This window comes from Oxyura jamaicensis, chromosome 1 (assembly GCF_011077185.1).
Source record: "Oxyura jamaicensis isolate SHBP4307 breed ruddy duck chromosome 1, BPBGC_Ojam_1.0, whole genome shotgun sequence".
Classification (NCBI taxonomy): Eukaryota; Metazoa; Chordata; class Aves; order Anseriformes; family Anatidae; genus Oxyura; species Oxyura jamaicensis.
The window spans coordinates 185,347,858-185,362,046 of NC_048893.1; positions in this window are offsets into that span (position 1 = coordinate 185,347,858).

Sequence of the window (14,189 nt, forward strand, 5' to 3'; positions counted from 1 at the left end):
TTGAGGGATGAAACCCTCTGAATTCCCAAGTTCTTATTTGACTGTGACTTTTTTTTTTTTTTTTTTTTTTTGTGATGGTATATGGTAATTTTTGCACTGAAGCATTAATCTCAGTAATGAAAAACCTGAGCTACAGTTACAGTCAGAGCTCCAGAGCAAGAAGAGAAGTTGCTATTGCTCTCCTTAGACAGAGACAGCATGTACAATCCACTGTGTGTCAATTGAAAAAAAAAAAAAAAAAAAAAAAAAAAAAAAAAAGAAAAATGCTTCCTCTGGTTTGTTCACTTAGCTGAAGTGTGCAGTGATAATCCTGGTAAAAAAATGAGATCTTTTTGCAATCCTCCTTTTCTGTCTTGTGGGTGTAAGCACTCATTGTCAGCTGCTGGCAGTGGGCAGAGGGAGCACTCAGTGCCTCCACAAGCTAATTTTGCAGAAGGTTGAACTGGGGACAACTATAGGACACAGTTGCCTTCATGTGGTAAGAACCTTTCTCTATGAAGCCTCTTTCAAAAAGCTGAAAATCGGAAGCAGGAATTTTGACTTTCCACCATTCCTGCTGTTACCAGTCCTCTTATTGCACCCTCCTCTTGCCCACGCAGACCTTCAGATTGAGGAGGGAAAAGAAGGCTTTCGGGGATGCCTTGCCTTAGTCTATAGTTTAAAAATTTCAGTGTGGGTTGCGGAAAGAGACAGCCAAGATCTTGTGTCACTGTAGTGGGCTGAAGCAGCATACAAGCATGTCTACTTTTATCACTTGTCTGAAGCTCAGTGGTGGATCATGGTAAAGTGAAAGCAGTTCAATTCAATGGTGCATTACTTTTGCCCAAAGCCTAAACCTAATTCTCAGGTAACAACACTTGTTTGTCTTTTCCATAAGTGCTATGGGTTTAAAAATTCTTTATTTTTTTCAGTGATGTTGTTTCACCCAGAGACTTGCTACAGACAACCAAAGAGAATTGACTGTTGGGTGGCACTGACACAGGGCATTAGCTGAGCATTTTATGATAGCCCTTCCCCTTCTGTGTTGCCTTTTCCCACAAAGCCAACAGACACTTGAATGCCCTCCAACCTCCCAATAAAAGATGTACTATGCAATAATTTTGTTGTTGTTGTTGCATTTGTTCTCCAGAGGCATTGTAGTCAGATGTGTAACATTTGGTGACTCCCACCGGCATGGAGAATGCATAACTTGACTTACTAACCCCATAGTCTTCAAACAGGTGTCAGACCGTTGTAAATAAATCACAATTTACAATCATATGCTGTTTTTCATGCAAAATTACTTGATTTCAAAATATCACATATCCTGCTAATACTGGAACTACATTTTCAATGTAATCCCACTATTATGCAAAGGAAATACTTAATGTCATTTTTCTTTAATACAGTGCACCATCTTCATTATTAACTTTCCCTTAGAGATATTTAATGTAATATTTGAAATATTTGGGGAGACAGCCAGTCCATGGCTGAGGTTTTCAAACCTGCCATCTGGTTTCCATTTCAAAAATGAGGAGGGTCTCTAATCTGGTTTACACCAAATGTCATGGATTCTCACTCTTTGTCACTGAGGCAGCCAACTGGCGACAATAACAGAGAAAAATGTCTTAGTAGAAAAGTGTTTACAAGAACTGTAAGGTTGTGTCCCTTAAATACACCCTTCCTTTCCAGAAGGTACTTCTCAAAATGCCATAATCCTTTTTGTTTTGCAGGTCTTTATACTCTGGGATCATTTTCAATTCTTCCTTCTCCATTGCACCACACATCCAGTCTTTTGTCTAGCTTTCTTCTTTTTTTCTCACTTCACAGAGATTTGTACCTGACTTTAGACTCCCTTTCAACTGCAGCTACCAGTCAAGAAGCAAAAGCCATAGCTTGAAGAAGAGAAACAATCTTCAGTTTTATGACCAAAAAATTGGTTAGTTATGGGATGCACAAGGTTCGAATTTTATGGTCTCTGTTGGGATTTATTTTGGAGTGATGCTTGGAATGGTTTTTGCAGTCATTAACATAAAGTGGAAGAGTACCCTCTGTGGATTTCTGTGTTTTCCCACAGGTACATGAGCTGTGTGCAGCTGCTGAAACGATTTGGCCGCTGATGCTGTTCCAACCTCTATGTCCTCTCCAGAATGACTGACCTTGATCAGAATAAAGCAAAGACAACACAGACAAAACTGAAGTGTTGGTGTGATGGCAGAGGCATAGACTGCTTATCTCAAGGTGGTACATATCCTTGTTAAAATGTGTAACCAGCTGGAGCAAATAATACCTAACAAAGATCTCCAGGACTTCTAATGAAAGACAGCATACTTCAAACACTAGACCTGGTCTCAGGAGACCTGCTTCAGCCTCTTTCTTTCATCCATGAGCTGTGTTTCACAGTCATACTACTTGCAGCTCTCTGTGCCTCCATTTCTCCGCTTGCAAAACACAGGCAATGATTCATTCCACTTTTATGAACAAAGTAAAAGTGAGCGCTGTTGTTGTAGCTGTTATTAGCTATAGAAATGCAGACAATAGCACATATTTGGAGATAAAAGATGCAGAACCCCTTCAGAAATGCCTTCCAAAAAAATCATACAGGAACACAAACAGAAGCACACAGCACAAACCGAGGTAATCAACCAGACATGGACATGTGTTGTAGGATTATAACTTGACTGCCTTATGGTGTGTTTGGATTTTGTCTTCTTGGAAACAACCATTCCTCTAAAATTAAAATGTTTTTAGTCATGTTACAAGTAGGGATTGATTTTCATGAAGTACATTGATTTTTCAGGGAGGTTGGGAATGGAAACCTGATACCAATGAGATTACAGTGAGCTGTTTTATCTCCAGGGGTAAGGCAGCAATTCAGCAAAGTATTTAAGTATGTAGCTAATTTCAAGCATTTAAATAGTCCCAAATCAATTTCCTGTAGAACTCTTCCCAATACAAAGATGTGGAGGCCAAATGTCATCAAAATGTGCCATCCAAATCCACTTTCCTTTATTTTACATTAACTTTCAGCAGTGCCTATTTACTTCTGTCTAAGGAAAGTGATTTTTTTTGGTGTCATACAGTTAGATAGATCAGCAGACTCTGATCAGTCCTGAAGGTATTCTATTTCATACTGAACAGGGCACTGTTAAATACAGGAGACAAAAAGATTGTCCAAAATTTCCTTAAATTATGCCAGCAGAAAGGAGATCAAATGATGTAGGAATCTGTATGTTTCACAGCAGAATTATATCTTCTCCAGCAGATGACTTTGTGTGGGTGTGACCAGAGAAAATCCTGTGCCTATTTCTTCCAAGCAGATGCTTTGGTAAGACTTGTGTGATCCATAAAACAAAAGACTACTCTGAATCTTTTATTCATCTTTTACCTTTTCCTAGAAGACATGGCCCCAATGTGTTCCTCGAGCTACTTCTTTTATTCTCTTCTTCCTTCATACTATATTGGTTCTCTCTCTCTCTCTCTTTTTTTTTTTTTTTTTTTTTTTTTTCCCTTTCTCCCAGTAATATAAATATGTGACACTTGCTGGAACTGAGAAAGGATACATCACAATACATCTTCTACTAAGTCCTCATGGGCCTGTGTGCCCCAGGGGGGATTTTCCAACATAGTTATTCCTCTGCTAGCACAAGAGTCTGTGTACCAATCTCTACTGCATGATTTAGAGATGTCTTAAGAGAGTTTACACATGAAATAGCAAGCACTATAGGCACCGAAGTTGCTTGGACAGCAGCTGCCTAATAGGGCTGAAACCCTGATCCAGTCAATAACCACAATATTCTCATTAAAGCTTTGTTTACTCTGCTCATAAAGAAGTTTACTGACTTGAACAGAAAAGAAAATTCCCTTCCAAAAGGGAATTAGAGTGTCAAAACCCGCTATGCATGAGATTGGTGAATGTGGTCTCTATGCTCTTTCCCTGAAATAGGGAACTCAAAGATGCTTAATAGTTGTATAGTTTCCAATCACGTTTCCTCATGCTTCTGTGCAATACTGGAAACCTGAGCTGCTGCACCGAGGCACACAAAAACCTAAGAGAGTTCACAGAGGACAGGCAATGACAAAACGTCTCACAAGGGCATTAAAATAAATAAATAAATAAATAAATAAATAAACTAAATGCATATCTTAAAAAATGATGGATCAACCCTGGGAAGGGTTCTTTAGTACACCTCAGAGCTCTCTTCCTCAACTATATAACACAAAACTTCAGTACATCAGTCAGAGAAATATCTCACTACATGGTAAGTGCAGAAGGCTCTCTCCTCCATCTGGACCAAGCCATGGGGATCTGATACATGCTAAGGCCATGGCAGGAGCATGAGATGAAATAGAACATCCTGAGGCATTCATCTTATTCATATTCAAATAGGATTCTTCACTGTTTTCTTTCTTTGAATGTTTACAGTCTCAAAAGCAGAATATTGTAGTCTGAGAGTCACTAGAAAGGTGAGCAATAGTTTGTCAGGTAAACTAGCACATCAGTGTATAAAGGAAGGCGATTGGAGTTGGAAAGGTGCCTTTGGATTTGGTTTTGCTTTCAATGATACAATAAGGTTTGGGCTTATGCTGAAATTGGCTGCCTTGCCAAGGGCTATTTTTACAGGGAGTTACTGTGGAAAGAAGCCAATTAGACATAAAAGAATATTTAAAAGTGAAAAAAATGCTTTCAGTGGATACGGGGAAAGTGTTCTCTTGAGAAAACAAAGCACATGCCTAATCATTTGAGCCATATTCTTCCCTCAGTTACAGAAGTGTAAAAACAGATTCTTTCCAATGGCTTTGAATGAATTATTTTGCTTTCAACTCGGGGCAGAATCAGGTTTATTTTGTTAATTGTATCTGTTTAAAAATATAAAAGGCATGAGCTTTATTGCCAAACATGAATCTGCACTGGACCACCTTCTATGTTGGCTTCATCTATGTAGGCAGCAAAAACTATAACCCCTTTTTACCCTGTCCTGGTTTGTTTCTTTTTAATTAAAACATGAAAATTATATAGATATACAAAATCTGTTTTGGAGTATGTAGTGGTTTCTTTCTGTATGGGAAAGTCATTGGGTTTTATTCTGTTTTCATACACAGTGTGATTGCTGTTCTTTTCACTGTTAATGTTGCTAGTTTTTGTTTAATTTGGAGCTGGATTTCTTTAATCAAAAGTTTACAGTTGGAACAGATTTTGATTTTCAATGCATTGTGGGACGCACTCAGTGTGGATCACTTGCATGTTTGCGCGAGTGTGTATATGTGCATGCACACACAACACATTAACAAGTAATAAAAGATATCTCTCTGGTTCATTTACGCAGTGGAGATCAGATTATGAAAGGTTAAACCATTAAACAAATGCTAATGCACTCTGATGCCTGGACCTTGTCCAATAGTACCTGCAGCAGCTGTCAACCTAATTAAGCCAGATGTGTGTTAAGTGTAAACGGACCTCCCAGGAGGAACAATAACAGATTTTAGGTCCTTAGGGGGCTCAGGGCACCAACGCATATAGTGTTTCTGAAGGAAACATCACCCCTACCTTGTGAGTTTTCTGCTCATTAGTACCATCCTGATTGTACTCCTCAGAGACTGGGCTTGGGGGAGGAGAAACCTCTTTTCATTCCAGCTAAGGCCAGCAAGAATGTTCATTTTCAATTGATTCTGGCAGTCATGACATTTACTCAACACTCTAATCTCTATTTTTTTAACCTCCACTTTACTCAGTCTGTAGCATATTTTAAAAGTGACATTTATGCTATGCCAACTTTGCCAACCCTTTAAATATACGTGCAGACCATAAGCTGATAGAGAGGATCTTAATAAGCCTTTTAATATTAACAATCATGAGAAATCAGAGCAGGGAAATATTAGGTAATTATGAGCATGAAGTGTGCCATAATATGTTACAATTAAAAAAAAAAAAATCCTTTTATGGCATGAAGATATCAAACCTGCCGAAACTTGCAGTTGAATTGTTTCTAGTGTGCTGTTAACAGCAAGAAGTCCAGGAGAAAGAGGCTAGAGGAGACCTGCAGACTTTAACTGCTAGTCAAGGAAGGACAAGTCTCAGAGTTCCTGAACTTAGCACCTGCTTCCTCACTCACTTCACAGCTGAGCTATGACATATCTTTCCAAAGAAGCAGAACAAACTCATAAAGCAGTATCACAGAATAAAATGGAGTGTGGTTTTGCTGGGCCATATCAACGGTGATTAACAAGAGCTTGATCAGTTTCCTGGGAAGTCTGCCCACCTTCACTGCCTTCAAATCTAGCCTTCAGTTCTCCTCATGTCACCTGTGATGATCCAATAAAGATGCGTGGTGCCATTTTGCCTTTAACAATACATCACCTGTAAGTTTGCAATAGTTTTATTTTTCCTGGCATTCAGTGTTCACTATCTATTGGGACATTAAATTCAGTTCCAGCTGTACAAAAATAAATTATCTTGTACTGGCTAGGCCCCTAAGATTATATGTATTTTTTCAATGCCTTATACAGAATATCGTACCTTTAAAATGAGTTTTCCCATAAGATCTCCTGCTGTAAGATCAGAATATGTTCCTCATGTTATAGCTGAGCATACTGGGGTGGTGTTGGGACATGAGTTGTTGTGCCAGTGTTCCTATTCAGTGCTACAAAAGTCAAAAAGGCATAGAAGATCTCTGAAGATGGCAGCTTTCTCCCCTTCCATCATTACCAAAATGTTAAATGCACTATGCATTTGTACCCTTACTATTGCATTTCCTTGGCTTACTGACAACAGGTTGGCTAGATGAGTGTGCTAGCTTTGCTAACGCTGGATGTTAGCTTTTTATAGTCTTTTGAATCTCCACGTTGCTCTCAGTATCCCCAGTTCCAGCATAAGGTTGCAGGATTTCGGACCCAAGCTCCATCTGTGTACTGTGGTCGTTGTTGGCCTGGGACCAGGACTCCAGCCAAGTGCCAAGCCTCAGAGTCAGGCTTTTGCACGTACCTCTTCTGGAGCAAGGCTCTTGCATTCCCTGTGGTATGGGAGGGATGGGAGGCTCTTGCCAGCAGCTGCCCCTGAGTCCTTTCCCAAGAAAGGGAAGGGTGTTCCAGAGCATCTCAGGCTGAAGACAGATGCTCTCGCCTCCCTCTCAGAGCACAAATAGTGATGACAGGAAAAGAGACCAAGGCTACACATAGGCCCTGGAGGTAGTACCAGGATGGGCCATAATATGGCTGCATCTGTTTTGGTGTGGTCCAGTGTACAAGCTAATTCTGCTGAGCTAACAAGCCTGTAGTGCAGAGCCGTGTACAAATTAAGCGTGCTAGCTCCTTCCCAGCTGCCACAGTGACATCTATTACAGTATCCCACTGTGCCATGTAAAATGGGAGGAACACCTACTTGAGATTCATCTATTACAACACAGACATCTTAACCTGAAGCAGCCTTCCTGTACTGGAGTGATTGCAATGCCTTGCATTCTAACACAGAAAAGTAAAATAGGTCAGAGGAATAGCACCCTGTTTCTCCATGTTAGCTGCATGGTTAGCCTAGTTTAACTGCTCGTCCCTCTTCTGCACTGCAGGTACCTAAGGTTTTGTGACAGGAGTTTCCCTTGCAGTTTCTGGAATGAAAACCTTTTGGTAGGTGGGAGCTAGATGCAAAGACATTCAGCCCTGTTGGAAATAGGTCAGCTTCTGTAATGCCCAGAACAACAGCTCTAAGCAATTAAGGAACTGCAAGGTCAAATCCTTCGGTGCCTTTGGAGTCTAGCGAACACAAGGATGGGTAGCAGCTGAAGCTGAGCATGACAGGTTGGATTGTAGATTTGAACCTAGTTTGCCAAATCCCATGAAAAGAGATAGATGTCTCTTTAGGCACCTAAATCCTTTATTTAATGAGGCTCTGAGTCCTTTAGATACTACTGGTGGAATGCCTAATAAAGTTGCGCATAATTGCAGTATATGTGTAACAGTGTTTGGTCTCTGAGCAATGTATTTTCAGTTTTTCTATGTCAATTTTTGGTACAATGACATGGAGAAATGTTACACAACATAGTGATAAAATGAAGATAATAAATTTCCCACTTTGAAATGATAAATTATAGTCTGGGAAAAGGAATGACATTTATTTCAAGCACGTTTAATCCAGAAGTGGTAGCTTGGTGTAATACGCTTTCCAGTAACCTCGTTTCTCTCCTGTGAAAAGAAGACTAATATCAGTGGAAATGCTGAGTGCATTCGGAAGGCTTGGAAACCAATTAATCACCTGCAGAATTTTTCATAAAACCCGATTTCATTTGGGACAAACTGGGAGCTGAAGTAATTTAAGGATGTCATATTAAAAAGTTTTCACAGGTAAACATGCAATGCCATGAGCATCAGAATTAATGACTCCTGCTTTCCAATGGATTTAGCTCTTGTGTCTGTGAAGAGGCACACCCATTTAGGCTGTCCCTGCTTTTATGGCTGGGGCTTCTAGCCATAGGCATTTAGGAAGGAATCTGGGCTGACAGACTGGGTGGGAGTCACAGTACACTTCAGTATTGTAACTGCTCCCGACAATTGAAGCTGTGGGGTGAACCAAGGAAATGGCATTTTCCTTGCAGTCTAAATACTGGAAGGAACTGTGTGAGATTACAGCCATTTTATTTTTCTGGGACAGTGTTGTCACAAATGTGCCATGTGGTTTAAATGATCTGCTTTAACTCACAGCAAAGGAAATTTTCCTAGGTGACTACTTAAGAGGGAAAAAGGAGGAGAAGATATAAAACCTAACAAAGCACCTTCTGCATTCTTCTGGTTGTGGTAGCTAAGTGGCCTTGATATCAGGTGGGAAATATTTAGTGTCCTTGCAGCTTCAGTTTCAGAGTTGGTTTATTCTTTCGCCCATAATAAAGACAAACTGAGATCTGTTTAATTTATCATCTGGATTTTTTTTCAGATAAAACCACGGCATTTTAAATCCATTTTGTTTTGGAGGGATATAATTTAGCTCAGGATGTGTTTTCTAAGAATGAGCTCCAGAGATTTACAAGGTAGCTAGGTCGATGTACTGTGATTGGACACATTTTCTCTTTCCACTTGTGTCCTTCACAATGTGAAGAGGGTGTGGGCAGAGCCCTCTGCTCCCAAACCCATGGCATCTCTCTGTATCTTTTATATAACTACAAAATGAGTTGGGATGAAATGTGCCACCATAAATGCACAGTGTCATTTAATGTCCTACAATAGCTGTTCTGAATAAAGCAGGGCGGTTCATTTACTGACATGCCTTACTTACCAAGGTCTTTATCTTTAAGATTTTACATAAGAAATACCAACACTTCAGTCAGATAATATTAGCTTTACTACACTGAGCAAGTAACAGGAGGAGGGGATGAGCACGTATAGAGAACTTTGGTGGCTGCTTTGCTAAACAATTTTCATATTTCAAATTCCCACACACTAGTTCATAAGTCTTAAAGTCAAATAAATCTGAGATATTGAAGAACTCAGTTTATGTAAGTTCTTAAAAAAAAAAAAAAAAGTTTGATTAATATTTGTTTTCACCTACTTCATTCCTTAACTGAACAAACATTTTTGTAAGACATAAGGGTTTTATTTTTCAATGATACATATAGCTGGGGGTAGAGGGGGACAAACAAACTAGGTTAAATAAACTCAGAAAGACAACAGCCAACCTTTAAAACCCTGTCCTTTCTCTCTTTGATCAAAAGATACAAGGGAAAAGCATAAAGACAAAAGAAGCTATTAACAACTTAGTTTACAGCTTCACTGATTTCATCGGTGTGGTACTAGTCATATAACTGGATCACATGTGCAGGGAAAATATTTTTTCTAAGTGTCAAATGCAAGGATTAGGTTACAACTGCAGCACAGTTGTTGCTTTATGAAATGCAGCTGTTTTCTGTCATTTGATAACTAAAGCCAATCACAGAATTAAATACTGAAGAATATTTTATGTTACATTTTGCTTTTAATCTCCCACTGACATTGCTGCTGTGCTTATCTGAGGCATTTCCACCACAGCAACAACATTATTTCACTCAGTCATTTGATTCCTTACTTCTAGTCACCATCTTCTTCCCACCTCTCTTTTCTCTTCTCATGCTCCTCCCCATATTCCCTTTCTGTTTCCACCATTTCTGTGGTCACCTGTGTTTCCTACCCTTCTCTCTCCTCTTCCTGGATCACGTTTTCTTCTCACTGCATTTTCTGCCTTTCTTTTCACTTTCAGTAGTCAATCACCCAGCCCTGGCTGAGCTTGCAAACTCAACTTCTTGCCTCTCTGGCCCCAGCCCTCACTTTGGCCACCACACCAGCTAAATTAATGCAGATCCCAGAATTGTTCTTCATTCCCCACGTCCACTTCCCCCATGGCTTCTCCCTCATGCTCCCCTCTCACCTAGTTCAACTGCTCTCATGCCAGTATCTCCATTACCTGTGTAGGTGGGGCACGTGAAGTCTGTCCCCATCAGCTCTTGGTAGCTCTTGGGGAAATCTTTGTCATTTCCATCTGGCATGTTGAGGCACCAAGCCCATCACCACATGGACAGCAGGCATACAAGGATGGTGGGTATAGCACAACAACACAGCACAGAGATTTCACTAACAATGTCCAAGCTCACAGAGTCAGGTATGAGGCAATCTGGGCTGAAAATGACAAGTGGCCTATAGAAGAAAACTACAAAGTCCTTTAGAAGATAACAGGCTTTTTTTTTTTTTTCTTATTTTTTTTTTCTATTTCTCAAAATAAAAATATCTAATATTCGTACTATAATCCTGTTGACAATGAAGAACTGATGCAGTTCTTGTTTTGTATGACTCTAGTTGAACATCTATTGTTCTGTATGCACACACACATATAACTAATGCAAAATCTTGTGTTGAGATCCTCATCACCACAAAATCATTAGAGCTTCGTCCACCAGCAGCATGAAAACTTAATATAGATTTAGTCATATATATTGTAATTGGCTTTTCTATTATAAAAACTTTTGATCCTATTTGAAAGGACTTAAAAAAAATCAGAGCATAAAAAATAAACACACAGATACCTTGGAAAATAGTAATGGATTCACTTCTGTCCGCGGTCACTTGAGTCATGTTTCCCACCAAGATGCCTCTGTGGGACTGAGGGCAGAGCAGGTCTCTGTGAGTTTATATTAGAATAATGCTTAGATAAATAAACTAAACTTGGGGGCTCTAAGTAATCAAAACTGAACCCAGCACTGCAAGAAAATGGAGGCTCAGATGTACTTTAGTGGTGAAGACAGGCATGGCCTGCTCTCCTGGTATGTAATCTAATATCCTCTCCTAAAGCTTAACAATAACGATATGTTTATTTAACCGTTTCACCAAGGCCTCTGCTTCCTCATCCGGAGTGACGTCCTGACAGTGGCAAACTGAAGGAATTTCAAGGAAACAGAGTTATCATCCTCAGACTCACCATAAAATATGGTATGCACTTTCATCATTGTTCACAGAAAGCACTGAACTTGTTTTCAGACACCTTAACTCTCAAGTATGACTTATTTTAAAGGCTACTGGTCACTTTTATACAATGCTTGCTCTGTGTTTGAGGTAATTTCAGTGCCCCTTCTACTGGAGAAAATGTGCTGGATCTAAGGAAAGAATTAAAAATAATTTATTTTCATTTTACTGAGAAGAGGGTAATTAACATTGTACCTGTGAAACTTCCCACTGTCTTGGTAACTCTGTAATCAATGTACCCTGCAATAGGCACAATTTTCCCTCTGTTTAGCTGGTCTAAAACTGAAATGTCTACATCTGAGGGGAAAATACAGGTGAGATGTTTGCTCAAGTTACGCAGTAGACAAATCCCTTTGTAATTATGCTGCACACTTCTACTTCCCGCTACGGACAAGGGAATGAAAAAATAATTACAGCAATTTGCCAAATAGGTTTACTAGGCATTTGGAAATAGGTTCTAAGAAAATAAGGCTTGTGTTTGAAGATAAATTCCTTAGCTTTCACTCTGTCAACATATAATAACAAGCTAGTATAGTATGAAAGAACTAAGAGGGTAAGCAAACCACATCCCACTCTAGCAATTTTTCCTTACAAAATAATATTGTCCCTTTATAGTGTAAGTCACAGTGCTGACTTCAGACAGTCCTCCCAATGGGCCAGTCTGAGAGTGCAATCAACCACAATTTCTAAAAAGCTTTCCATAAAAACAAGTTATTTCAGAATATTTTTAAGGGCAAGCTCACAAAGCAAAATGCTTTTGTACTAACAGCTACTTGCAATAAATAAGAGGAAAGTTCTATGTTTTTTCTTCCTGAACTGAGTGTCCTAACTCAAAACCCTCTCAGCTGTCTACTGAGTCAGAGCTATTGCAGCTCAGGCTGCTCCTTGATGCCCTTACCTGTGCTGTGCAGGGATTCCAGACTGGCACTTTACAATGTGTGCTACAGACACCAGCCAAAAAGCGTGCTAGAACATGAGGCTGTTGTTGAATTTAACATTTTCTTTCTCTTGATTTTTCAAAGCCTAACAGACTTACAAGTATTGTCACTGGGGGAAGGAAAAGATTTATCATAAATTGGTCCTTGAGGGAGTATGGTTGATAGAGCAGTTATTATACCTTTTGCCAGGTAAAACTACCAACCTGCGTAATCCACAAGCTCATAATTATTCATTTGGCATGATTTTACACAAACAGATCAATGTTGTCACTGGAAATTATGAACAGTGTGATATCTGGTATGGTTCTTCTTATGGGTGCAGCGCAGACTTAAAAGAAATAAAAAATCACCCATTTCCATTCTGACATTTTGAATTTTAATAAAAATGTCCTTTTTATTATTAATAACATCTATATAAACATTCCCCAAACATTTGGAAATGTTCCAAGCTGACACTTGGCCTGAAGGAGCAGAAATGCCACTGCAGAACCTGGTTAAATAATTTGCATTATTATATACATACACATATATACGTATATATGTTTGGCTGAAAACTGAATACCAATCCATTTACTCTTCCACTGGCATGGAACCACACAGTCCTTAAGGAGGAGTGCACCATGACAATGTGGAGCAAGGCAGTTCTCCAAGCAGACAGATAAGGAAACAACTCCCCAGAATGGTGCTAGAATAAGGGATGCACATGTAGACCAAGGTACACAATGTCTGGTGGAAGTGCCAGACCTGAGGTATGGGGTGACAGGGAGGGGGTGAGATAAGTCTCACTTCCCAGGAGGCTGTTGTGAAGGCAGGACACCCTGCATCCATCACTACAGGGAGAACATGGTTCCCAGCACCACAGAGAAAGCCCACTCAAGCAGGGCCTGACTGCTGGTCAACCAATGGCCAGTAGACTGTGGTCATCTGCCATGTGCATTCCATTTCATAGTTTAGTGTTGGTGAGTCTTAATCTCTCTCAACTTCAGTAAAAGTTATCAGCATCACAGGGTCCCTTAGAGGACAGCAAGGGGTCTCTTGCTCTAAAACTGGGAAACAATTTAATGAATGTGATGGTTCTGGGGAAAAAAGTGTTTTAAATACTATCCAGGCCACAGTAGAAAAAATACATCTCTAAAAGCAAAACATTAGCTCCTCTCTTACACCTTATGCAGAGCTGATCTTCATGGCTTACTTACAGAAATGTTGTCACTTCTGTACCAGCTGTGATGGCTAATTTCACATCTTGTGACCCACCGCTCTGGTTGACCTGGCCTGTCATGGTTTTGGCCTCAGTTACCTAACCAGGAAGGCTGGAGGTGACCATCCATATCTGTTATACCACCTTTGTATAATACTGCATGTGAGGATCCCAAAGCACATGCCAGATGTAAGCCTCCAAACCCTCTTCAGTTCTTAAAGTGCTTTCATGATGTGCCATTGTACAGCCTTGTCATGACAGTGGGAGTTGTTTTGTATTGACTGTAAAATATTTCCACTACCTTTAGTAGGCTCCATACTATTCATATTTTCTATTGTGTTAAAGGAAAATAAAGCATCAAAAGAAAACCTTCAAAGAACATTGATAATTATTACCACAATTGTACAGAGGGCAAAAGAATAAATTTAAGTTAGTTTGCATCAGCTGCTGAGCCTTCAGTGATCTTGTGCTTTTGTCAAGAGACAAGTTACATCCTGGCTTCTCAGGATGTAAGAAATGTGAAATGCTTCATTGTGCATCACAGGTCTCTGTTGGAGGTGTGTGGACCTTGGGGCTAACTGTGCCACCGCAGGACACATCTC